General features: G+C 38.2%; 1 long non-coding RNA gene across 1 annotated transcript; it reads right to left on the bottom strand.

Annotated features, from left to right (window-relative positions):
* Positions 1-1,232: 1,232 nt before the first annotated feature.
* LOC119699746 lies at positions 1,233-23,975 on the bottom strand. The gene is made up of 3 exons (XR_005256517.1): positions 23,758-23,975; positions 20,785-20,871; positions 1,233-20,384 (listed from the first exon to the last, which is right to left on the bottom strand). It is a non-coding gene; the product is annotated as an uncharacterized LOC119699746 (long non-coding RNA).
* Positions 23,976-24,271: the final 296 nt, after the last annotated feature.

Below are 24,271 nucleotides of genomic sequence, written 5' to 3'. Positions count from 1 at the left end.
AGAAAATATTCCATCTGCCGCTAGTTTTAATTAAATCAAAAGCCCAGAACGGAAACAATCAAACATGCACAAATCCAAAATTCAGTCAAATTACTTGTACACTCAGAGTTATTTTTATTGTAGAATAAAATGACCTTCAAATATTTTTTCCCTTTTATCTACTATGTGTTGTATTATTATATAAAACAAAAAATTTTACAAGTAAATAACTCTTTCCCAAACCATGCTATTCTTGTTTATTTATGGTTTGAATGTCGGCATATTATATTGTGTAACCCTCAAGCCATTTTAGTTAGTATTGAAATCCTGGTTAGGCTTTTTACCACTGATTTTTATTCTGTTTCCCTAGAACATAATTTTTGGGTGGTTGTTCAGCTGATGAAGAGATTCATATTGGCACTATCTTTAGTGGTATCAAATTAACAAAGAAAGTTCTTTGTAAGTGTATGACAAGAAGATTATTAAAGGTTCTTTCCAGACTGACCAGCAGTTTATTTCTTAAAACTGCTAAGATGTCTACTGATGTCAGTTTGAATTAGAGATGGCAATAAATTAATGGGCATTATAAGTTATGATAAGAGGGAAAAAAAAAGTGGTGTTATCTGGCATTGAACAGATAGGAAATGAAAGCTCATGGGTGTTAGAACAGTTCTCACACTTGGAAAGTATTTAGGAAATTTGTTAGCTATTCATGTCCCATGCTAACTTCATGATCTACCGTTTTTAATGTTTTCTGTATGCAATTCATCACTGTTATTGTCAGCATGCTTTTTTTAATTCCCTTTTGCTTTTCTGCCTCCTTGTATGCATAAACAGAAACACTTATATTATTTCTATTTCCTATAAATAATAGTAATTCAGACAAAAACCCTATAGTTACTATTAGTGCATGAAAAATACTGAGTGAACTGTATTCCGTTTTCAGAATGTAAGTACTTTTTTTTTTCCTGTTCATAATTTCAGAGGTAAAAACAAATTCTGTGGTACCTCTGCAAAACCTTAGTAAAGAATTACTCACCTTTTTAAGAAAACAGTCTACATGTGCATTTCTGTTGTGTAGATGTATAGGCTGAGAACTCTGAAGTTTTTGGTTTCTTGTCAGTCACAGAGTAGGTTATGCTGAAGATGCATGCAATAGAGTCCTAGTTTCTCCAGATGTCACATCCTGTAGCTGTGATGATGGAGCGATGTCTCAGTGTGTCAGTTGCCTCAGCCTATGGGGATATGTGATAGGATTTGTAAACATACTGGGAGTCATAGAATAATTTGGGTTGGAAAGGACCTTTAATGGCCATGTAGTCTAACCACCCTGCAAGAAGCAGGAAAAATTTATAATTAGATCAGGTCACTCAGACTTCTGTCCAACCCAATTTTTGTTGTCTCCAGGGATAACTTCTGTGCCCTTGCTTAGGTTTTACCTGCATTCAACACCTTACAGCATCAGATGTAAGGAATATATGAAACATCGCTGCCAGAAACCAACACCACAGTGTTCAACCTTCAGAAACACAATGGTGTAACACCTTTCCCATTTCTTGGGATGCTGTTGGTTTGAACCTAGTGCTGTGTTCAAACTGACATGGCTGCAGCAGATAATATGAAGGAATGCTACCTGCTGTGTCAGTGCATTCTGAGGTAGCCTCTTTGCCTCAGATGTAAACAAGATGTGGTACTGTTTCTGGGCTAGGTCTGTCTTTGGTTCCTTTCTTGGGAGACATTCTTGTATTGTGGATGAGAAATGAGTGTGCAGCTTCCCCTTGGTTCTCCTTTTCCTGAGAATGTTGCATGAGGTAAAACTATGCGTGATAGTACCAGGTCTGATGGTCTCTGTGCGGGCCCTACTGCTGGTAATGCAGCCTGCAATGGAGAACACCCACACTCCACCTTTACTTCCAGACCTGTCTCTGCAGCTGCGGGGAATTTGAGTCATCTCAGGCCTTGAGTCTTGCTGGTCAGAGGCTGCATGAGTGCCATGTACTGAGGGTGCATGTTCATTCCTCTTCTGGTCAATATTAAGGGATGCACCATGCTGTTGAGAACTGTGCTGTTAGGTTTTCATTTCCTATTGCTTTGGCTCACCTGCCACAAAGGAAGTGTTATCCACTGGTTTATTGAGTTTGACTTGACTGTCTCCTGCAAGACTTATTTCTTATCACATCTCATAGCAATCCTATTGTTGAAGAATTTGTTGCACTTTTGCCATGCATCAATAAACCAAATTCCCAATGGGACTTGCACCTGATATTTTCCATACTTGTGTAAAATCAGTTTTTCAGTCCATCGCAAGTCTGTTGCATATATTCAGGAAGATGGTAATCTTGAAGTGTTGTCTGTTGTCTTAAGAATAGCAGGAAAGAAAAGTGAACTGAGTAAGATGGATATAATTAAAACCCTAGCAATCTTAAAACAAGTATAATTTTAAGAAAAAGGTGGTTTGAATAATTTTCTGCAGTGTATTTACATTAGCATATGTCTAATGCAGCTGGAAAAAGTAAGGAGTATTCCAGCATTTTACCAGAAAGAAAAGTGTGAATTTTGGGGTTTTTTTTATGTTTAGCTCTTTCCTTCATGCTTTTAGTATATCAAATTATTCTGTAATATTTGAAAAGCTGAAGCATGCTGTACCTGAATAAAGTGTAAACTACTAGCAATATAAATGTACTTGATATATGAGAAAAGACGAGAGATGCAACTTTTCATAAGGTTAGTAAAATGAAAAAATGACCTTACAGCAATTTAGAATTTCATAAGGTACCAGTGAAGTTTCTAAGTTCTGACAAGTTGATTACTTTTAGTGCATGAGAAAAGCCTCTTGAGGGTACTTGGGAAAAAGGAATTACAAGAGTTTTCAGTCATGAAATTAAAAGCCATTTCCCAAAAAGATGCTGAGATTTAATTTAAAATTTGAACCTTTGAGATATGTACTAATGACCCTTGCTCCCCATACATTGAGACAGGATAATGAACAGCATTGTAAATTACATGCCAAATGATTATGGATGAAATCACAGTGAACAGAAGGCTCATGTCAGTTATGGCCTGGGACTTATGTACAGCTCTGATACCCAGCTTATGTCCTTGTCTGCTGTCATGGATGCACCTCTGCTGCTCTGGGGACATTTTGGTGTGTGGTGTGAGCCAACTGGCTGCTCAATTTTATTTTCTCTGAGGAAAATGTATAGACTCTAGGCTAACATAAGAAAGAATATTTACACACATAGTGATCTAAAAACACCAAGGTATAAGGAAAATCTGAGAAATAGCACTGTTTCCCTAAGATTTCTATTAAAGGGTTTAATGATAAAAATGAGAAAACTAATCACAAATCTCAAGTTAGTTTGAAAAAGAAATGAAAAATTCAAGCCCCATATACTTTAGAAAAATACTTTTAACATAGAGCTTGTTTTTAATTGAGCTGATGTTCAACAAAGGTTTTAAATATTTAAAAAAACCCTCTATTCATGTTATCTGAATCAGTGGCCCATGAGGAATTTAAATTAGTTAATTTCACAGATTTAAATAACAAAAAATTGACTCTACATTTCTTTCAGAAATATGTAGCTTATCCGTAATGATATGGAGATCTGTGGTGGGGTATCTCAACAATGAAGAGAGCAATGAAGGGTATAATTCTCCAGATAATGAAAAGACTCTTCATCTTTGATTAACTGAGGAGGTCCAGAATGTCCACGATTTTTTTTCCAGGATGAAGAATAACTAGCCTCAGAAATGTTTTGCATACCCATTCAGAGTAACGGTACAGGCTAAAAATAAGCAAATCCCACTGGATCATACTGGATCTTTCACTCAGTTGGAGCATCTCATCTAAAATTGAGTGGCTGATTTTTTTATTTGATCCTTTAGAATAGGTCCTATACTCCTGAGGATGACACAGGATCATTTATAAAGTCATGGTTACAGTTTTTCTTCTGGATTAGGTCCTGTTTGCAATTATTTACATATATTTAAAGAGATTCATAAAGGATATGAGGGGACCCTCTGGAATATAATATTCACACCACACTGAAAGAGATGCCATTAGATAACTTTGTACTGATTCAGTGTTAAAAGGCTTCGGTGATAGACTTGGGCATTTAAACACTACCCAGAGAGGTCAGACACATGAATTATACCACTGTCTGTCTTGTACAGCAACTAAAGCCCAGTTTTGGCCCCATGCAAGAAATTTTAGGTCCTGCTTATTTCCTGTGTTTCTTTCATTCATGCATGGTCTTATAGGGAATGCCTATATAGATTTGTGTGTACCTCATCCATACAGTCTCATTTGATCCTATTCTGAGTATCTCTGAATTTCCTGGTTTTAGGCTATGATTCTTTCTTGTGTCCCTGAATTTTATCAGTTTTGGGATAAGACTAGTGATGCTTACCTCTATGTGAAAAGTTTTGTATTCTTCTGTTGAAAAATGCCTTGTGAGAGCTAGGCATTATTATTTACAAATTTAACTCTGGGCAGCATTGAGTGGTACCACCAGAATGCTAAAAGACCTGTAAATCTATTGTCCATTCCAATACATTTCACAAGCTAAAAAAAAGCTAAAAAAAGCAAGCAAAAGCAGCGAACTGTGAAGACAGGAAAACTACTGGCATAGCATGGCAGGCTGGGATGGCAAATGCAATTCTCTTTCTTGCTTAAAACAAGAGGGCATCTTGTGTCTGAGCAAGTTGATGTAAAGTAGGCCTAGGAGATTCAAGTAGGGAAACAGCAGACACAGACAGCAATAAGGCACTCTTTGGAGCAACAACAAAACAGATGGTTCAATGGCCCCCTGTCCACTCCAGAGAATATACAATTACTTACAGGACAATGCCCATCTGGTCCCATAATAATCTCAGAATTCATCATGGCTAAAACTGCAGTAGGCTTTTTGCCAGCTGTTTAAATTAACTTGCCCCTCTATAAACCTATCTAAAAAATTCAATCCTCTCCACCCTTTAACCTGCTGTAATAGGTTCACCTCTTGCCTTGTGATCAGAAAAACAGGAGAAACCTGTGCCTCCTGTTAGCTTTGGGAAGGATGGCTTGTGCCTGTTGGAAACTGCTGCAAATGAAGTGAGCCATCATAAAGTTTTAGAGGCCACCCTGTAAACTTGTTTCAAATTTTGGCACTGTGACTGATTGTCCGAGGCCAGACGGATAGAGGAGATAGCCTGTAAAGCTGTGTAAAAGTGTAGCTCATCATGAAAGGACAGTATTTTCAAGGACTTGTGCTGCACTCAAATGGAGCAGGTGATTGTGCTATAAATAGGAGCTTGTAGAGGCAGAAGGAGAAAACAATATAGTCATACTGGGATAGATTGCAGATTTGGGAACTGTGTAACATCAATGGCTTTGTTTAATATTCAGGGTCCATGAAGTCGTGGCTTTCTACCGTTTGTAGTCACATCTGGACAACAAGATGTGCACAGGAGACTCTCAGCTCAGGGCAGGAGGCAGTTTGCTGTGTATGTTCAAGGCTGTGCAAGGCATGTGCTCGTGTTAAACTGGGCCCTGGATATTTAGATGGCAAGACTGAGCAGAGGGTACAGGACAAGAATAAAAGGTGCTCAAATTCAAGCTGCAATGTCCTGGAAGTATCCTTGGAAAGTATCCTAAGCACTTATTTCTTAAGTCCTTTTATGCACATTGTGTCACTTTGGAGTAGTCTCTGGGTCAAGTAATATATACAGTTAATTCCTTACTAAATTTTATCCTCTGTGAACATTATTGCCATTTACAGCATTCATCTGATTTTATCTTTTGTAAGAGCCCAACTGGTTTCAGTATACAGTTGGCTGACAGAAACCCATTCAGCCTTTTAGCCATTTACTTTAACTATCAAAGAGGCATGATTGCTGCCTGCAGGAGACAGAGGGAAAGGAGAGGCGTGGGATGAAGAGAATATGTGAATATAAAACTCACCTGTCTGCATATGAAACCAATACTGTTCTAAGGATAAAACAAAAACCTTCTTCCTCAGTCAGGCATCCAGTCTTGTGGAATGAATGCTTCCTCTGAACATCTTTCTAATTCAATCTCTATCATTTTCATACCTGCACTGCAGCTAAGATTTTAGTAACCAGCTGCCAAAGAAAAATGTAGAGGCATTGCAATATGTTTTTGGAATCTGGAATAGGTTTCAGGCTGTCACTGGCTCAATTTCAGGCTTTTTGACAAGCTATAATCTGTCCTTTTTGGAACAATTGACAATTTTGCAGGCAGAAGCTGTGCAAATAACCCAAAAAAGGGACAGCTATTATTTAAAAAATATTATTAAGAATAAAAAACCAAAAACTAAAATGTGCAGGTGTTCTTATTTTGAGTGCTGTTTTTCAGATTAGTGAATGTAATTTTTGTAATTCCAACTGGTGGTACAATTCTAAGACTGTAAAACTGTGACTAGGTTAGCATTTGTTAAGGGAGGAACATATGCCATTTATCCTGTGGGAATGTACAGTGAGCTGGTATGCCAGATGACACAAAGAAAGGAATATAGTTAGATATCATATTAACTGTCACAGTGCAGTCATAACATCTAGGAATTCTGGTAATAATTAAAGGTGCTACTGCATGGGAATTTGACCTTCACACTAGAAGGTCCTCATCTCGATACTTTTTGCATTTTTCATCACTGTGACCTGAAAAATGACCTGAAAACATCTCACTGATTCTACATCTTTTTTTCTTTTAAAATATGTAGCACACGAATTTTCTTTCAAAAAGTTATCATTTCATTTTGTAGTTGAAATCTTGCCTGGTTTACCTGGTTCTAGTATGGTTCTTGCAACTCTGGGTGCATGTATCGGTGTGTCTGCCGCTAATGGGTTTTGCTGCAACAGCCCCACTCCCAGCTTTGCTTACATGGAAGTCATTGGGTGTCAGTGAAGTACAGATGTGTCCTCAGCTTTCTTCTGCTTCAGCACTTCAAGTGTACCTCTTCTTAATACATCTTAAGAGAGTTGATAATGCCCTCTGCACTGATTTTTATGGGAATATACACCATCCTATGTCCCCAGGAAAGCCATGGTAGTGCGAGCAATACATAAGGATGTTGTACCCAGAGATGAATTTTATCCCATTAAGACCCACGATGTAACGGAGAGATTCAATGATGCATGAGGTTTTCACAGGCTGCTAGCATACAATTGAATTTTATCTGCATTGACTACTGTGCAAACATCCCCAAATCCAAACCTAATGACTGTGGAAGGTATTAACCTCTATCAGTACTGTACATGACACCTTGGCATCCTCTGTGTTTACAGTCTGTAGTGAGTGCTTCATTAAGATTTCTCTGTGTGCTTGCCATTGCTGCAATACTGCAGAGACAGATTGGAATAATATGAAATGTTTATAAGTCTCATTTAGGAATTAAAACAATGAGCACAATCCTGCTACTTTCAGGTGGGAGAAAATAAGATTTCAAAGCAATTATAGAAAGTTTAACATATCTGGTCTTCTGTTGTTTCAATTTGATACCAGGTGTTTCTATATGTAATGATGATGGGAAAGCAGTTGCTACCTACTCTTGAGCAAATGGAAAATTGTGGTTTTTTTTTTTTTCCACTCATAATCTTTTCCTCTGAAGTAACATCACTTATTTGGCTTACTTTTACTCCATAAAATTCAAATCAGATATATTTTTTTAAATTTGATTTACTTAAGGAAAGTCTTAAAGTTCACGTGTTATTCTGTGTCCTCAGACTGTGTATTATTCTTGGCAGAATTTTAAAAGCTGACCAAAGCACCTATTTTCACAGTTTCAAGCTTAAAGTCACCAAAGTATTTTTTAGCACTTCCATATCACTTAAAGCTCAGTAAAATTTTAAAACTATCATTTTTATTTGAACATGTGGAGAAGGCAACACAAAAATGGAAATATGCTGTCATTAAAATTTCATTGAAACTCCATGTCATTGTTATTTAGCTAATTCCATGATGCATAATACCATGCATCAGATGAGATGCAAGAACTGATCTGCTGGAGGCATGCAGTTCTGGCTGTGCTGGTTGAATGGGTGAGAGAAGCTCTGAAGTTGCTCTGAAGTTGTTGTTCCACCTTATTACTGAAATAAGGATTTAATGTACTTAGATAAGGCAATTTTTCAAGACCATGGTCACCCTGTCTGAAAGGTAAAAAGAAACTGCTGGAATGACCTCCTTCTGTTTTGGAATAATAGAAGGTAATACCTGCACAAAGCCCCTGCTTTCTTCATAGCCTTTGGCCATCACAACTACAAAGGCACTGCTGTCACAGTTATTGAAAGGTTTTTAGACACCTGTCTCCTGAAAATTTCAGCTTGCTCTGAATGGTTAGGATTGCTCAGATGACTAGGATATCACATTTCTGAAGTGCTCAAGTGACACGGCATTTTGACAAGTCCCCTGGTTTTCCTATAATTTCTATGAAAGTTTGCTACTGCCACAGATTTCAAGTGGCTCAAGTGTCATCTCTGGGAAAACAACAAACAAAACCAGAGGAACTTCTGGGTACTTGAGACCCTTTGTCTGTCTTCAAGTCTGAGAGAATATATGGATCTGTGTGTGACAAGCATATGAAGACATGCACATATATTGAAAAAGGGCAGTGAATAGTGTGATGCAACATGTAACTTTTGGTAAGTGGTCTAGCTCTAATGCATTACCAAGGGGTAAAAATCCTGCTCCAACATTTAGAGCAGAAGGAGCATACATTATTTTTATGTAGCTGTTATGTGCATAAAAATGTTAAACCAGTGTCCTCTTATGACAAGTGTGACCCTAGGTATCTTCTAGAACCTGAATAATGGGCTCCATAGAGGTAGTGTTCCCAAGACACAAAGCTTTTTCCCTTTCCTTGGCTTCAACAGTTTCATAGCAACTAAGAAAGGTGCTCCTATTGTATGAAGCTTGCAAGGGATTAATTTCAAATGCAGGTCATGTTGAGTGTACAGGCTTGGGTCAGAAATATTCTTTTATAATGACACAGAAATGCTAAAAGTAATGGGACTCAGTTCACTCAGTTTTGAGATGGACAATGGGATTAGACTTGGCTATAACTGCTGTCATATACTGAAGATGCTTCTGACTTCATGTATTCCAAGCACATTTTCAGTTCAGGGGGAGACTAGTGTTATCAGTTCCTAGATCTGCATACTAAGAAAGAAATGCTATGCTATTCAAGTAAAACTGCAAGAATTAATCTAATGTTCAAGCTGATACTAATGTATCTAGCATTAATAGTTATGAAATGAGTGCAGTAAAGAAGTGGATAATAAAAGCCCAAGACCTACTGGTATAATAAATATTCTCCCAAAGATAAATATTCTATGAAAGTCAATCAGTTACTCTGAAGACACCCCATGGCTTGTGTCTGGATTTTGAATTATTAATTATTTAGCTGAAAAGGAACCAAAATATTCAGGAGACTGAGAATGCTTATTTTTGCCACCCTTGTTCATCACTCCACAGTTAATTGTGTTGTAGGGAGTAAGTAGAGCTCTAGTAGGATTTAAAGGCAACATAAATGTGTCAGAGTTTACAGTGGTCTTTGGAGAGATACAAACCTAATACTTTTTGCATTCCTCTGAGTGATGTAAATGAAATCAGGCACTAAGCATGAGTGTTGCATGCAAAAATGTGCTCTAAGACACTGAGAAATAGATAAGCAGATTGTTTACATCTGGGCTGTGTCTTGGGAAGGGCTTAATCAAATAATTTCATATTTACATTGCACAGTCCTCCTCTGTCACTGGTAGCATCAGATTCTTCTGGTGTTTTTAACTCCACACATGGTGTGGCAGACAGTTGCTCCATCACAGTCTGTCACTCTGGTGCTCTTCTGTGTAATGCAGAACAGGATTGTGATCAGGTGCCAAACGTCCTTAACTCCACCGATCCCTTTCTGCCTCTCCTTGGTGGCATCAGGCAGCAGATCACAGTAGTTAATTCTTCTAGGTGCCTGTCACAGCACCAACAGCTGGACTACTTGTGTTAGAAGTTGCGAAACAGCTGTCCCTCAGGAGCTTGTCAGAGGTTGCTCATTTCACAGAGGCTATAAAAGCCCATACATACTTGATAAGCACTTCATATGAAAAGATAAGACCTGAAGAAAAACCCTGTATCACCTTAACACAACCTTCAACAAATGAGTTCTGTCTTGTTTTCACAATAGCAACTACTGAAGGCATATCTGACACCTGCTGCATGTGGCTGCAATTTGATTTAATACTGTTCCTGTCCCTTGCTTACCTTCTTGATCAAAAACAGTTTTTGCAAGTGTCCATTCCAATTTGCTTTGACCAGAATGGTGTTTATTAAATGATTGTGCCTACATATCTCATAATTCTAGCATGTCTTTTTTAGATCAAACACAAAAGAAGAGGGTTTCAAAAGACACAGAAGATTGGAGGGAAACTGTTCCCAGGTGTTTGCACAGCAGCTCTGTGATATGTAACAACACTTGCTCTGTGGCTCCCAGGGTGGGGAGGCACTACCAGGGAGCCACTTCCCTGTCAGGTGCTGCCACAACACTTGGAGGCTTCCCCAAGAGAATGGCACGGCAGTGTTCAGCAAGAGAGTTTAAGGTGTTGAACTGAGCCAACTGTGAGGTGGCCCAAAATGGCAAACCAGCTTCATGGCAACAAGCTGTGGCCATTACACAGTAGTTACACTGAGAATAGAATCCTAGCAGAGCCCTTGTGTACTGGACACTGTAGTGGAACTACAAGATGTATTGTTTACTATCTCTTGCCCTTCACTTTTCCTTGCTGTTTTGCACTGTGCAGCAATGGCATGGATTTAACCTGGTGTAAAACCACATGGATGATAGGTGGTAGGTAACAGCCTTAATGACCTAATGGAGCATTACACAGTGAATTATCATGACCTTGTCAGGAAGGGCAGAAGTTTCCTGTTAAATTACTGAATTTTCAAACAAAAGATATAGCATTCTGGATGGTAATTTTATGAAGCTACTGCATTAAGTGCAGCTCTTGTGCTTTTAGCCATTTCACTGAGCATTTTATGTAAATTTTAGCCCAATAAGTCTCCACAGGTTATTTGCCCTGAATGTGTCTGTTGGATTTTGAACAGTGAATAATTGAATATTATTTTTTTAATGTTTAACTTGGTCTCGGAAGATGTGTCTGAGAAAGCATAGGCTAAATTTATTTCAAATACAAATAAAATATTAATCCATTGCTGTCCATGCTATTATTTGCAAGGGACTGTCTCTTAGAATCTCCCAAGAGCTGCTAAGAACATCATTACTGGAACACTCAGTTATGGTGCTTTAATTTCATTTTTTACTAACTGGCTTGGTTAATTGCAGCAGGCTCAGTGGGGTGGGTCAAAGCACTGTTTCATTGGTATACAATATTTGCATAGAAATCTTTACCTTAGTGCCCTTAAGTGCTCTGGAGAAATATTTCTGATATATTTCCTAAAAAGCAATAGTCTTGCCATCCTTCTCTTTTTTTCCTCTTTTTCCTGTTTATGTGGGTGCATATGTACATTTTAGATGAACAATTAACCTGGCCATGTGTTTGGAAGTTTTCAAAAATAACTTTCTTCTTGGTTTAAGGAGAAATAGCAAAACTAAAAAGCACATTCTGACAGTGGAGGATGCAGACATCTGGATTTGAAACACATCAATACATCTCAAAACATATATTAGTAAATTCTCAAGCTAATAAACAAAGATATTTTTTTCCTGCAGGACAGATTAGATTTAAAGTCAGCAAGATAGATAATTTTAAAAAGTGTTTGGGATTTTTTTTCTGTGTGGTAGTCATTAAATGAATGCATGAAATGTGATTTGAAGTCTTCACATAGAACTTCAAAGCAAAGAGATATCAATCAAAAATGAAAGGAACTGCTAAGTTCTGAGACAAATGTTGTGATCATGTCTTGAGATGGGTGCTGAATATCTGTCTGCTTTCCAGAATTTGTATGATCACACATTCACAGAGGAAAGACTTTTGAATCTTTCTCAACCTTTTCTTATAATGGAAACTCTTGAGAACCAGGTTCAACTACCTGTGGAGAGCAGGCACATAGAGCTACCTATAGATAGAGACAGTCATCCTCATCCTTTGGTGCACACACAGCTGTTGTGGCTCAGGTGTGTATTATTTTGTTTGTTGTCTAGCCCACAGATTTACTGCTGATTCTGCTGACAGAGATACTTTTGATATTTCCAGAAGTCAGTCTGGGAGCATCTTTCCAGAACCACATGGGAATTTATTGGCTTGTTATCTATATATTTTGAATTCTGAATTTATCCCAGCATCTACTCTTGAGTCTCACTTTTCTTTCAATGTATGTGCTTTTCTCTCCTTTCACACTTTTCCCCATGCCTCTCAAGCATGCTTATTCTGATCCCAGTGAACACAGGGAAGAAAAAAGCAAGAACAATGCTCTCTCTGGGTATGGCCCAGAGCTCTTTTAAGTTAAAACCCCCAACAACTTCAAGCTTGAAGTCCTCTATGCATGCTCTCACTGTTTCCTTTCTTACGTATCCCCACAAAGTCCCTGAATACTCAGAACTGACTGTCTGGGTGTACAGAAAAGGATTATGAATCAGAAGCCCCTCTAAATAAATCTGTACACTGTTAACAAAAAATTTAAAGCAAAGTCTGCTAGCAATGTCACCAACCCTGTATTTCTACTGTTCTTGAGAGTATCTCATTGAACATCTGTAACCCCCTGAAATATGTGCATAGTGTTGTTTCTTGCAACACATGATTGCATATTCAAGTGTTTTATATTTCAGTTGATAAAGAAGTTTTTCGGCTATAACTTTAAAAGCCACTGGTAAATTTACAGAAGAACCTTTAAGCATCAACACAGTGCTAAATTCTAATAGAAGAGGAAGGAGCCTCGAAGCTGATAAGAGATGTGGTAACTTAGAGAAAAAAGATAGTTCAAGCAAGAGTAAGCAGAGAGCACTGAGTTGTAAATAAAGAACCTAAACATTTCCAGGAAGTCTAATGCAAATATCAAAGCTGTGTAATAGAGCTTTAAATAACACAACTGGAACATATGTAATACTAAGGACAACACTGATCTGGCATCAGTTAAGGTGTTAATCTTCACAAAATTTTATGCATTAGCCCCTACATTTATGTAAGAATGAAACCTTATGATTGAAAGTCTTCCATATATTGTGTCTGTGTTTTCCTTCTGTGGGTTTTACCACAGCTGTGAGGAAAAAAAATAACAATGTGAAATTAAACAAGAAGGGTGAGTAGATATTCAAGGGTGTAAAAAAGGTGAGTTAAGTCTTCCTAAGACTGCTGAACTGTCAAGCAATGGGTTGATTTTGGTAGTGGTGGGGTAAAGAAGAATGGTGTCAAGGAGGGATATGTTGGTGCTTATGTTGGTGGCTGAGGTACTGTGGTGGTTAAGTCCAGAAACAGGAGGGGAAGCAGCTCTGGCATTCCCTTCCCTCATACAAATCTCACTCTGACCTTAACCATGCTTCGTGCTCAAGTCACTTGAAAGCTGATGCCAGTCATTCCAAATTATGGGATGTTTTGTGATTTTAGAGGCTCATTGTGTGTTACAGACATTTAGCTGCTGCTATTGCCAAGAGGCATCTTCAGCACCATCTCAAAGAAATATTCCTTTCCTGTGGGTGGAGACCTGTGAAAGAGGAGGGGATTTCCTTGGCAATGAGTTGTAAATATGTACCTGGCTGGCTGAGGTTCAGATGTGCTGGGCTGCTCTCCTCTGTGGAAAAGGGTAAAGCTGGTAGCAAATGGATGAGGAAAAAAGTCAGCATACTTCACCCCTGAGCCTTACAGAAAAACATGTCTAGGCTGGTTTCTGATGGTTTCAGGAAAATCTGTTATCATAATGTTCCTCCAGTTGAATGGAAACTGTCCAAGTTTGTTGTCTTTTTAAACTTGGTGAGCAGACACTACCCTGTCAACAAAACACTGGGAGTCACATCCACTTTAGCATTTATGGTGCAGCAAGCTAACTACAACAAAAAGTAAGGGTTTCTTCACAAAGGCAAGTTCACATATTTAAAATATTTTCTTTCTGTTTTAGTCTTCTTTTCAATCACAGATGTACTTGAAGTGCTTTTATTCAGTCAGATCAAGTGAAAAAAAGTAATAAAGGGAAATGATAGAATGATATTTTCTTGTGTAATGAACCAGCTTATATAAATGTGATGAGGAGTTTGATACTGTTCTTGTAGTCCCCATTACTGGTACAGCCTAAGACAAAATGTTTGGGTTTTTTCCAACCAGTACTGAATTTCTCAAAAACTGAAGAATCCTTGATTTATAAGCTTTTAATGTAAAAAGAGCCACAGATTTTCATGTCAGTGAAAAAACTGCAATAACCTGGATCCCCTAGGGAAGTGTTTTATTTGTTTGGTGGGAGATTTTGTAGGGAAAGTCTATGTTTCTTACCTGAAACAATGTGTTGTCAACGAACTCAGATTCAGCTGTTACCTCTATATATGCTGTGAATATTAGTGTACTTATGCTACCTGTGGGGCAAAGTGTCCTTTAAATAGAAGTGTTCAAAATTTATTATGAGCATCATATGTCTAAAAAGTTATGTAAAAATTCTAGAGTGAAAACAGATTTAATGAAATATTAACTACTTATGAGTTTGATGACATATGCAATACTTTATTTGTATTTTTGTGTCAGAAAGAAACATTTCTGAGTAGGAGTTGACTGGTTCCCAAATGGAAAAAAGAGGAGGTCATAGCTAATGTGTGATGTGAGTGAACAGAATTAGTGTTTATGCAGGTGATAATTAGCCAGAAATTTTAAACAAAGAATTATCTGCTATTCTAAACTAGCACTTTAGATTGTTTTTATTTGGTGCATTTCAAAGAATATAATGTTCAAGATGTCCATCAGTTGTTCAAGAGAGCAAAAATGAATAAGGGGATAATTTCTATATTTTATGTAAATGTATTTTTAGTGTGTATGTTAGCCCACGTGCATAAAACATAGCGCCCTTGAGATCCAGGCTTTCCCAGCTCAGCAGGCTTTCATGTAGCTTGCTTTGGATGGAAAAATAGGGGCTTAAGCAATTTATTTTTATGAAAAGAATTATCATTTCAGAAACTGGAGTCTAAAAGTCTCTACATGACACAAATTCTTAAAATTCCTGAGCGGACAACTTATAGTTTTTAACCTGGGAGAGAAATATTACAGTTTCAGTACACAGCACTGCAAACTACAGGGAATCAAAACTCACTTGTTTCACATACCTTTGAAACATAGCATAAATTTCCTCCTGGACCTTACATAGCATGTTGCACTTTGCTAAAGCATCAGCTGTGGTGGATACCAAGAAATAAATATTTCATCAAAACAGCTTTGATTTTTAAAATTATTTCAAAGTGCTTCAGTTTTATGTTGAGGCTATTTATTTTTGATCATGCATTTGTTTCAATTAATAGCATTTCTAAGCAAAATAAATGCAAATACATTGAATTGATAGATGTTGAAATGCTGAATGAATTGATTTGATAAATAATAAGCAAATGATTTGAAAAATTCTGATTTTGTTGTTTTCCTGTTGTCACTACTTTTACTTCTCCCATCTTTCCCTTTTCACAAAAAGTTTAATTTTACTAAATCTGCATTTTTAAAAGTTAATAATAATTTGTGAAATAAGAATGCTTATAAAGGCACACTAGCCATCAGCTATGTTGTTAGTACCCATTCGTTAACAATTTTGTTGGTATTTGCACACAGTCCACTGCCTGATTTGAAATGGTAGTGGACATTAGCTTCACAAATATTTGTTCTTTAGTTAAAAGAGTGTGATTTTTTTATCAGACTCTATATTTTTTTCAGCCTGCTATTAAATACATTTTGCAAGACTTCAAATTATTTCATAGACACGTTATACTAAGTTTTGGTCCTGAATCTGAAATTCTTTCATTCATAGAATTTTTCTGAGAATTTTTCTACAGGAAAGATTCAAATCATTAAGGGCACATATAGAAAAAATAATTCTGTTGCTGATGGTATACGGAAGGCCCAGCAAAACAAAAAGTTGATGATATGAACTTATTTTTTGATAGAAAAATGAACCTAATAAGTGCAAGTAGTGTTGCATAAATAAAACTGCCATCCTTTGCTTTAGGTTTCTCAGTTGCTGCATCGTATCCCATGTATATTTCTAACAGTATATCTATTTGCCTGTATCACCGCTGTACTCTCATAAAGCTCTGCTTGCAGATCCTCAATAGGACAGAGACCTATGTCCTAAATGTTTTCATTTAGGCACAATTATCCTGAGTTATTTCATTTCTACACATTCCGTAGAAATGAATTTACATGGCAGGTGTGTGAGCCTGTACAAGTTTCCTGCCACTGGGGACTCCAGATTTTAGCTGAACTCCAGGACAGAAGATTGAGCCTGACTATCTTGGCTTTAATTCCCCATGCTTCTCATTTTTCCTCCTTATGACTCAGAAATAAAATATTTCTCTGGGGAAAAAATACAAGCTTTTTGTCACTCAGGTTCTTCCTCAAATACTAAATATAGAGGTAGTTCATGCTCTGTTAGTAACCACATGGAAGAGTGCCTGAGACTAGTGTGTTTTGCTCAGAAATATGTAATTCTAAAAGCACATCTGGACCTATATTCATGTTGCCTAGCTAGCTTTGTTTGAGTATTCAGTGAATTAGAGTGATTAGATTAGGAGTCCTCTCATGATGGGGGTCTCTCTGCAGTCACTGGAGGGAGACAGACTAGGCTCTAAAGTGTTTGTCTGCTGTGATCCTGTGGAGTGGGAACAATCCAGCCAAGAGTGGCCATTGACCCAGCACCTCATGTGGCACCTGGCTGTCACCCTTGTCTCAGAGCTGGGCCTTCCTCAAGGTATTTGAGCCATACAATTCTTACTTCTGTTGATCACTGGACAAACTTAAACTGTTTAAAATTCACTTTGGAAATAAAAAGGAAGTAGTAAAGAAATACATAAATTGTCTCAAAACTGATTCAGTCTTACTTTTTTCCCCAAGGAGTGAGGAAGGTTCAAAGCCAGGCATTTAACATTAGAAGCTTTGTGGAAGTTAGGACAAGGTCAAAGGAATGTGGGTGGATTTTTAGTTAACGTTTTCAGTTAACTGCTGATCTATGTAACAATCTTAGAGATTCAGAGAGCTTTGTTTTCTTCTGTTATTTTCTTTTCCCTATTGATTTCTTGTTTAAGCTATTGAAATACTGATTTAACTGATTTAATCCTACTGTACTTGCAACATCTATGTGATGCCAAAATACAGAGGCTGTGGATTACATCTCTAAGTATAGATAATTTCATTTACTGTGGATTTTCATGACTATCTATTGAGATACAGAAGCAACCTTCAATTTCTAAGCAGGGATAGTGAAAGAGGAATGCTGAAGCTAGAAGGAAGAAATGCAGAATCCTGAAATACCACAATTTAGGTTTGAGACTGAAGTCACCACAGCATATTTTTTCCTGCAGATTAGTTCTGCTGACTTACTGTAGCATGCACATGAATAATATTTACATGTCCAGTCCTCCATATGGTTGTCTGTGCTGTTATTAGGCAATCTGTTTCTACTTCAGCTGTCACTCAGCTGTCACAAAATTTGCCAAGTCTCTGCTAAGGCCTGTATCTTGGCTGGTTGTGTGTGTATGTGTGCCTAGAGCTGTGCTGTTCAGCATCCACTGGGCAGCAGGTAGTCTGGCTTCTCCTCTAAATGCCCAGCATTCCGTGACACAAGCTCCCATGTAGCACAACATTCAGTTCTCCTTGCTCCTTCCAGACCTTCCCCATGAGTGCAGCTCAGTAGCAGGACAGAGGGGGAAGCCATAAAACCACTCTATTAAAGTTATATTCTGGTTACTTGTTCAGGTTATTTACCCAGTAGAAGGGAGGCGAAAAAAAAATGAAATAGGTAGACACTCGATTTCAATGAGCATTTAATCTACAAGGATATTATTGACACAGATTACATCTTGTTCTCCTGTTGCAGTTCATGTCTTAGAGCACAGGAAGCAGGGGAACCTGAGGATGTTCTGATGTTTTCCCTTTACTCCTGAACAGTCTAGGTAGAAACATAGATGATGTTCATTGTTGTTTTGAGGGTGAGATATTATTACTTGGCTGTCAGTAGTCCCAGTAACACTGCTTTCCCATTACTATTGAATGCTTGGTGCTGAAGGTTTCTTTAATTCTGGCAAACTGGTTTTCTCCTTGTTTATTTTCCTTGTCAGAATTTGTTCCCCTCAGAGTTTAAAACTAATTTGACAAGTTAGCCTATAACTTAACATGTCATGAACTGGAGGTGCTTCCACAATTTTGGTGCAGAATCTGTGTTGTTGCCTAATAGTTGTATTTTTCCTGCCAAATTGTTTTAATGCCCTAAATTTAGGACACGCTTTTCAGCTGGTGTTGATGGCCCAAGCTTCTGTTGGGCTTTTAAGGCATGTCTAAACAGATGGGCATAGACAGCTGTAAGCTTCCCTGTCCACTCTGTGAGCCAGCCAATATCAAACCAGCTCTGCTCTGGAAGTTGTGGAGCTCCATTTGTGAGATGCTGTGCCCAAGCGTTTATCTACTGCTGCTTTGGCAGAGTTTGCAGATCTGAGCTGGCTCCTGCCTATCCATCCTGGAAAGTTAACAGGAATGTTCATGCCTGCTTCCATTCTTTGTTTGTGTGTGTGTGTGTGTGTGTGTGTATGTGCCTGAAGGAGTCAAACCCTGGCTCACATGGGGTATGCAACTGGCAGTTGCCATCCTCCTCTGTCAGTCTCAGAGGAGGCTCAAGGGCTGCTCTCTTGTGTCATTCAAAGCAAAACTGAAATACTGGGTAGTGCTGGCTTTGCTCTTAAGCTCCTTGCCATGTTTGTCACCTTTAGGAACCCTCCTGTGGAGGGTAGCATTCCCCAGCTCATCTTTGAGCACCTCCTTAGGTGGATTTGTTTACTTTAAAATGTGCAATTATTTCATAAACCTATGCCTGGCCTGAAACCACAAGTTCAGGAAGACGTGCTAACTGCCATGTTTGAAACGATTCAAGCTCCTTTGAATGCCAAACACACGGTAAGGAGCTCGTGCTCTGATGCACAATGCTTCACAGTCTTTTCCCATTTTCCACATCTTTGTGTGCCTGCCATCTGCTGATGTGCCTTCTCTAATTTGGATTATAAGGTCCCTAGGATATCGCTGTAACTTTTAATATCTTTCCTCTGAAATGTTGTTGGTAGTTACAATAATGATAGCTAATTAGAAGAAAGAGAACATTGACAAAAACTTTCTTCTCAATGATCTCAATCATATTTCTAGTTTGATTAGGTAGGTAGGCACAAAGCTTAGACACACTTTCTGCTTCAAGTATAACTTGTGGAAGATGGTACTTCTGGGAACATTCACAGAGGGCATGTCAGCACACTCACATGACGATAATACTCTCAGCTGAAGCATTTAGTGCTGCACAGCGCAAAATGCTGATGAGAGAAAGAAAGCATTCATAGCTGATACACAGAATTTGGTGGTGCTGCTGCTGTTTTCCGCTTTTACTGTTCCAGATGTTCAAAATGAAGCTTTTGGCTGTCAGCTCTGGGGAGATATCCCAAGGAGCAAAGAGAAGCTAGCTCTGTAACTTCCACCAAGTGTGACTGTGTGTAGAGAATGTAGATAGTACTGAGTAGGGTAATAAAGAAGTCCAAACTATTTTCTGGACTCCTGACTTTTGCATTTTTGCAGTGTGATATAAAAGTCAGAATGATGCCTAAAAACTTCTGCTTAAAGGATAAGGATCCGTCTGGCTTCAGGAGGAATTGCACATGCCATGTATGTAGGTAGACTGTGGACTGTCTAATTAGGAGAGTGCAGAATTGGAGGATTCCATATTATGCTTAATCCTAATAAGAAGCAGTACACTAAATTATCCTCTTGCAATTCAGCCTCATGCTCATAAGTATGGAATTGATGCAAATCTGTATTTTCTGGGGATGAATCAATGTTGGACGTTGAAACCAGGCAATAGAAGCATTTACTTTTCTCCGTTAACATTAGTTTCTGTTTGCCTCCATATGAGCTAGAAAACTTGTTTTTTCTTTGCATTGTTTATATCTTAATAAAAAGGAAGCAAGAGCTGTCATCAGGTTTGATTTACACAGAGAGAGAGAGCCTCCAGATGAGCATCAGATCTAGTGAAGCGTGTCCCACATCGCATAACCATCCATCTCCTTTCTTTAGTGATCTGGGTTTCTGCTTCCTTGGGATGCTAGATCTAAATCAGCAGGTGATGCAGGCACTGTTCATTTTGACTGTGGTTTTGTCCCCCCTGTATAATGGTGTCGATATCAGCTTTTCATGGGCATTGCAGCAGCATATCAGCACAAGAGGCAAAACACTCAGGTCTGCTTTTAGTCTCCGTAGCTCTATTATAGAGAGAGAACAGAAGTGCCAGAGGAGCTGAAATGACATCGCAGACTAAAAAGAAAGGAATGCTATTATGTCAGTTAGCATAGCTTTATAAACCTTGCAGTGTTTTGTGAGAATATTATTTGGTTGCCTTTTTGCCATGCAGATTCTTAACCTGTCTGAAGGTATCTGTATTCCCCAGTCCTTGATCCCAACACATCTATTGAAGCCTTTTGCATATGTCCTCTACTAGTCTCCTTCAACAATTTTCTGTGGGCTTTTTGTTTTCCTTCAGCCAGTTTGCTGCAATTTTTCAGGCTGACAGGCTTTGTGCATGTTCAGAAAGATTTTCTTTCAAATATGAAGTAGCCAAATCTTTACTTACTCAACTTGAACATGAAAAAATAGTTCACTTACCCATACAAAATTGCAAGCGAGCATTTGCTTTCAAAGCAATGTCCTTTTGTGGCTTTTCTCACATGCTCATTAAGCACTGTGAAGTGTCTAGGAATAGAAAAAGGGATTTAAGATTCTTTAAGAAAAGACAGCATTCTTGTTCTGTTGTTATTCATTTGTACTTGTTAGTGTGTAGAGATCCCTTTCAGGCCCACTGGGATTGCTACCATCCAAATATGTCATAATAGACAACCCTTGTCCCAGGGATTTGCCAGGCTAAAGAAATCATGGGCAATGGTCCAGAGAAAGGGACAGCAGAGAAATGGAATTGCTAGGCTGAGGGCAGCCAGGATTTACTGTGATCTGGAGAAGAGGGAAATGTGTGTCTCTGCCTGTGCCAGGGCTCTGTATAATATTGTAAGCCTGTCCCATTATTTTAGTGCCGAACTGAACACCCCTGCCCTCATTAAGCAGTCACTCATGGGGTACGTTAGTTGAAAAAATTATTACTTCTTTTTTCTTAATTTTGTTATTTTAATGTTAAATTTCCTCCCTAGACTGGTATTTTAAAAACTAGTTGTTAAATTCTAGGCTACCTGGTTCACCTTGAGGAACCGAGTTCTTAGCAAAAGAGTTTTGGATTAGTAGACTTTTGTGACTGAATCAAATTAGGGCACATATTCCAGTGTCCTGGGACTAGGCTCCATTTGTAAAGACACATGACTTGTCATACAGAACTGCACCAGTGGGCAGAAAATGCCTTTCAACACTGGGGAGCATGATCCTCCTCCCCATGCCAGGCTGCAGAAGATTGCTATCTTTACTGTAACCTGCCAACATATGGAATTTTGTTGCTGAATAAGTACTGAGGAAGAAAACCAAACAATTTTCCACTTCTTTTTTGTTGTTGCAGGAGCAGTTTTTCCTCTGAATCTTTCCACAGAGACTGTAGGAATTACAAAGGTAAACAGTGGATGGCTATACAAACTATATTTATTTGAGAGGTGTGTATGGGTGTGTGTTTGAATACAAGTTAGAAATGGCAGTAAGAAGGAAATTCATTGTCCCTTCTCTAAGTTTATTGAAAATTCAAGCAGGACAAGATATTTTCATGCTCACTTTCATGAATTTGTGTGATAAGGTTTATCCCAAACAAAATAGGACTAAAATCACCAGGCTTTTGTTAGTGGAAAACTGGTACTTATTTTATATAAAATACTTGAGCACCATGAAAGCCTGGAATTCAGAAGTGCAAAGTCATCACATTCCCTTTGCTATTGAAGGATGGCTGATACACAAATAATATTAAGTGCCAATCTGTTAAGATGCTGAGTTTCCTGTCCATATTATTCTTCAGTCTAGAAATAGACAATGAAAGGCAACACAGCTGCTGGAGATACCATTGCCTATCACTTGGCAAACACGTGATCATTGAACAAACACAGATATCCCCCCAAACGTAAGTTCTCTTTGTGCTCAGATGGTGGAGCTGAGGAAGATGGGTGAATTACAGGGCTCTCTGGGAGCCATAGATAACAGAAATGCTGATGCTACATCAGCACTTCCGAGCACCCAGCAGCTCTGCTCTCACTTGGAGTGATGCTGCTCTGTGCTGTGCATGGAGTCTGTTAGAGGTCATTGTCACGCCTCTCGAAAAACAAAGCAAAACATGAATTTTTTGTTGGCACCTATGTACATACATGATTGTATTCATGCACAAATCCAGTGGCCAACAGTGAGTATGCCCCATCTCTTTGAAGTTACAATGAAATGAAACATAGATGTGAGGAGGTGATTGCACTCACTACTGTGTCGTGTCTGTAACAGTTATGATTGGGATAACTAGCAAAGAGAACTTGCTCAAGTGCCCTTATTTCTGGAGGAATGTGGGAATTGCCCCATTAAATGTGATTAGTGCAATACTGACCTGATCAGTACCAATTCTTCAAAGTGAAATAATATCAAAGTTAACTGTACTTAAGTAACAGATTTTAGATTGCCTTAAAAATCTGAAAAAGTAGAATAAATTTTTCAGTTTAACTCCAAAACCAGATCAAATTCAGAGAAAAGATTGGGGGTTTTTATCACTTTCAAACAAAGAGGCATTTTCTAAATGCAGGAATAAAATATTTTAACCTTTTAAAAATGCAATTATTTTACAACTATATTTCACCCATGTAGACTTGATTTTGTGAATATCTATTGATATCAGTGGCTCAGGTCAGATCAGGTAAGCTATGTGTGTTGTATGGCTAAGTTATTTGGATCAAAAATTTCACTAAACCTTGAAAAAAACAAACGAAACCCCCTAACCTTCTGCTTCTAGCTACTACTTTCATTTGAACCATGAAAATAGTTTATTCAGCTTTTCTATCACTTGTCTCTAGGCCAAAAATGTCTATATTTTTTCTAAATAAATGTGGAGATAGTAGTTTTATTATGCAGGTTGAATGCTTTATATAGCTCTCCTAGACTTGCTGACATAATGATGTCTTGTGGCAACACTTTTCCGAGATTAGTATTGTAGCATGCAGAAAATTATGTCCTTTATATAGATTTTCTTGTTTCTGTGAGCAGTGCTTTAGAGATTTAAAAAATGTTATTGGATTTGCCTATAAAGATAACGAGTTTTGATCCTGTGGCACCAAATATGTATTGTTTATACACAGACAGTAGAGCTAGAAATGAAAACTTTGAAAACATTGACAAAAGCAAAAGATTTTTATGTTCCCTGATAAATGAGAGCATATTAAAAAGTTTTGACTTAATCTTAGAGTAGTATATGCTCATACAAGTATTCTCTGAGCATTGCACATCAGCTATTGTGTCAATCATTGCAACAAATTCCTTTGCCTTGGTAAATTAATTTATACCATATTTTGGTGCTATTGCAGGACCATTCTATGCCGCAGAGCAGTTACTTAAGGTCAAGATAGCAGCATTTTATTTTTAAAGGCAAAATTATGTTCCCTTGCATTTGTGTAAGAGCATTACCTGGATTCAGGAAGATCTGGACTTCCTGCTTGTTGGTCTGTCAGACCCAGCACCCATGTTGTCACATCTGTGCCAGGTGAGCCTCTCCACATCTCTTGTTCTGGGGCATCTAGCCACGGTGGGCACTGTTTGAAGGCAAAATGGACTGAATGCAACTCCAGACTTTCTCTGCCAGTCCATGGATGGGCATGGCTAAAAGAGCACACAACTTGAGTGCAACAGGGCCAGTCAAGGGATTAGCTGCTGGGATAAACTTAGGAACAGGAATTAAGCTTGACAGAAGATTAACAATTTGCCCTGGAAACAGCTGAGAGGGTAAAAATGGCATCAGAGATTTTGCTAGGTAATTTTGGCATCTGGGAGTAGAAATCTGAGAAAAGCTTCATATGGGCCTTATGCATCAAGGAGTGCAATATTAGCTGTCTGATACAACCCCTGAGGCTGGTATCATGTTGGATATTGTGTGGGGATGGCTGGTTTCCTTGGGATCTGCAGGAGCTGATTGATGGAGCTG

Source organism: Motacilla alba, chromosome 3 (assembly GCF_015832195.1).
Source record: "Motacilla alba alba isolate MOTALB_02 chromosome 3, Motacilla_alba_V1.0_pri, whole genome shotgun sequence".
In the NCBI taxonomy this organism is placed as follows: Eukaryota; Metazoa; Chordata; class Aves; order Passeriformes; family Motacillidae; genus Motacilla; species Motacilla alba.
Note: the sequence above shows the minus strand (reverse complement) of the source record. Positions and strands in the feature narration are given on the sequence as shown.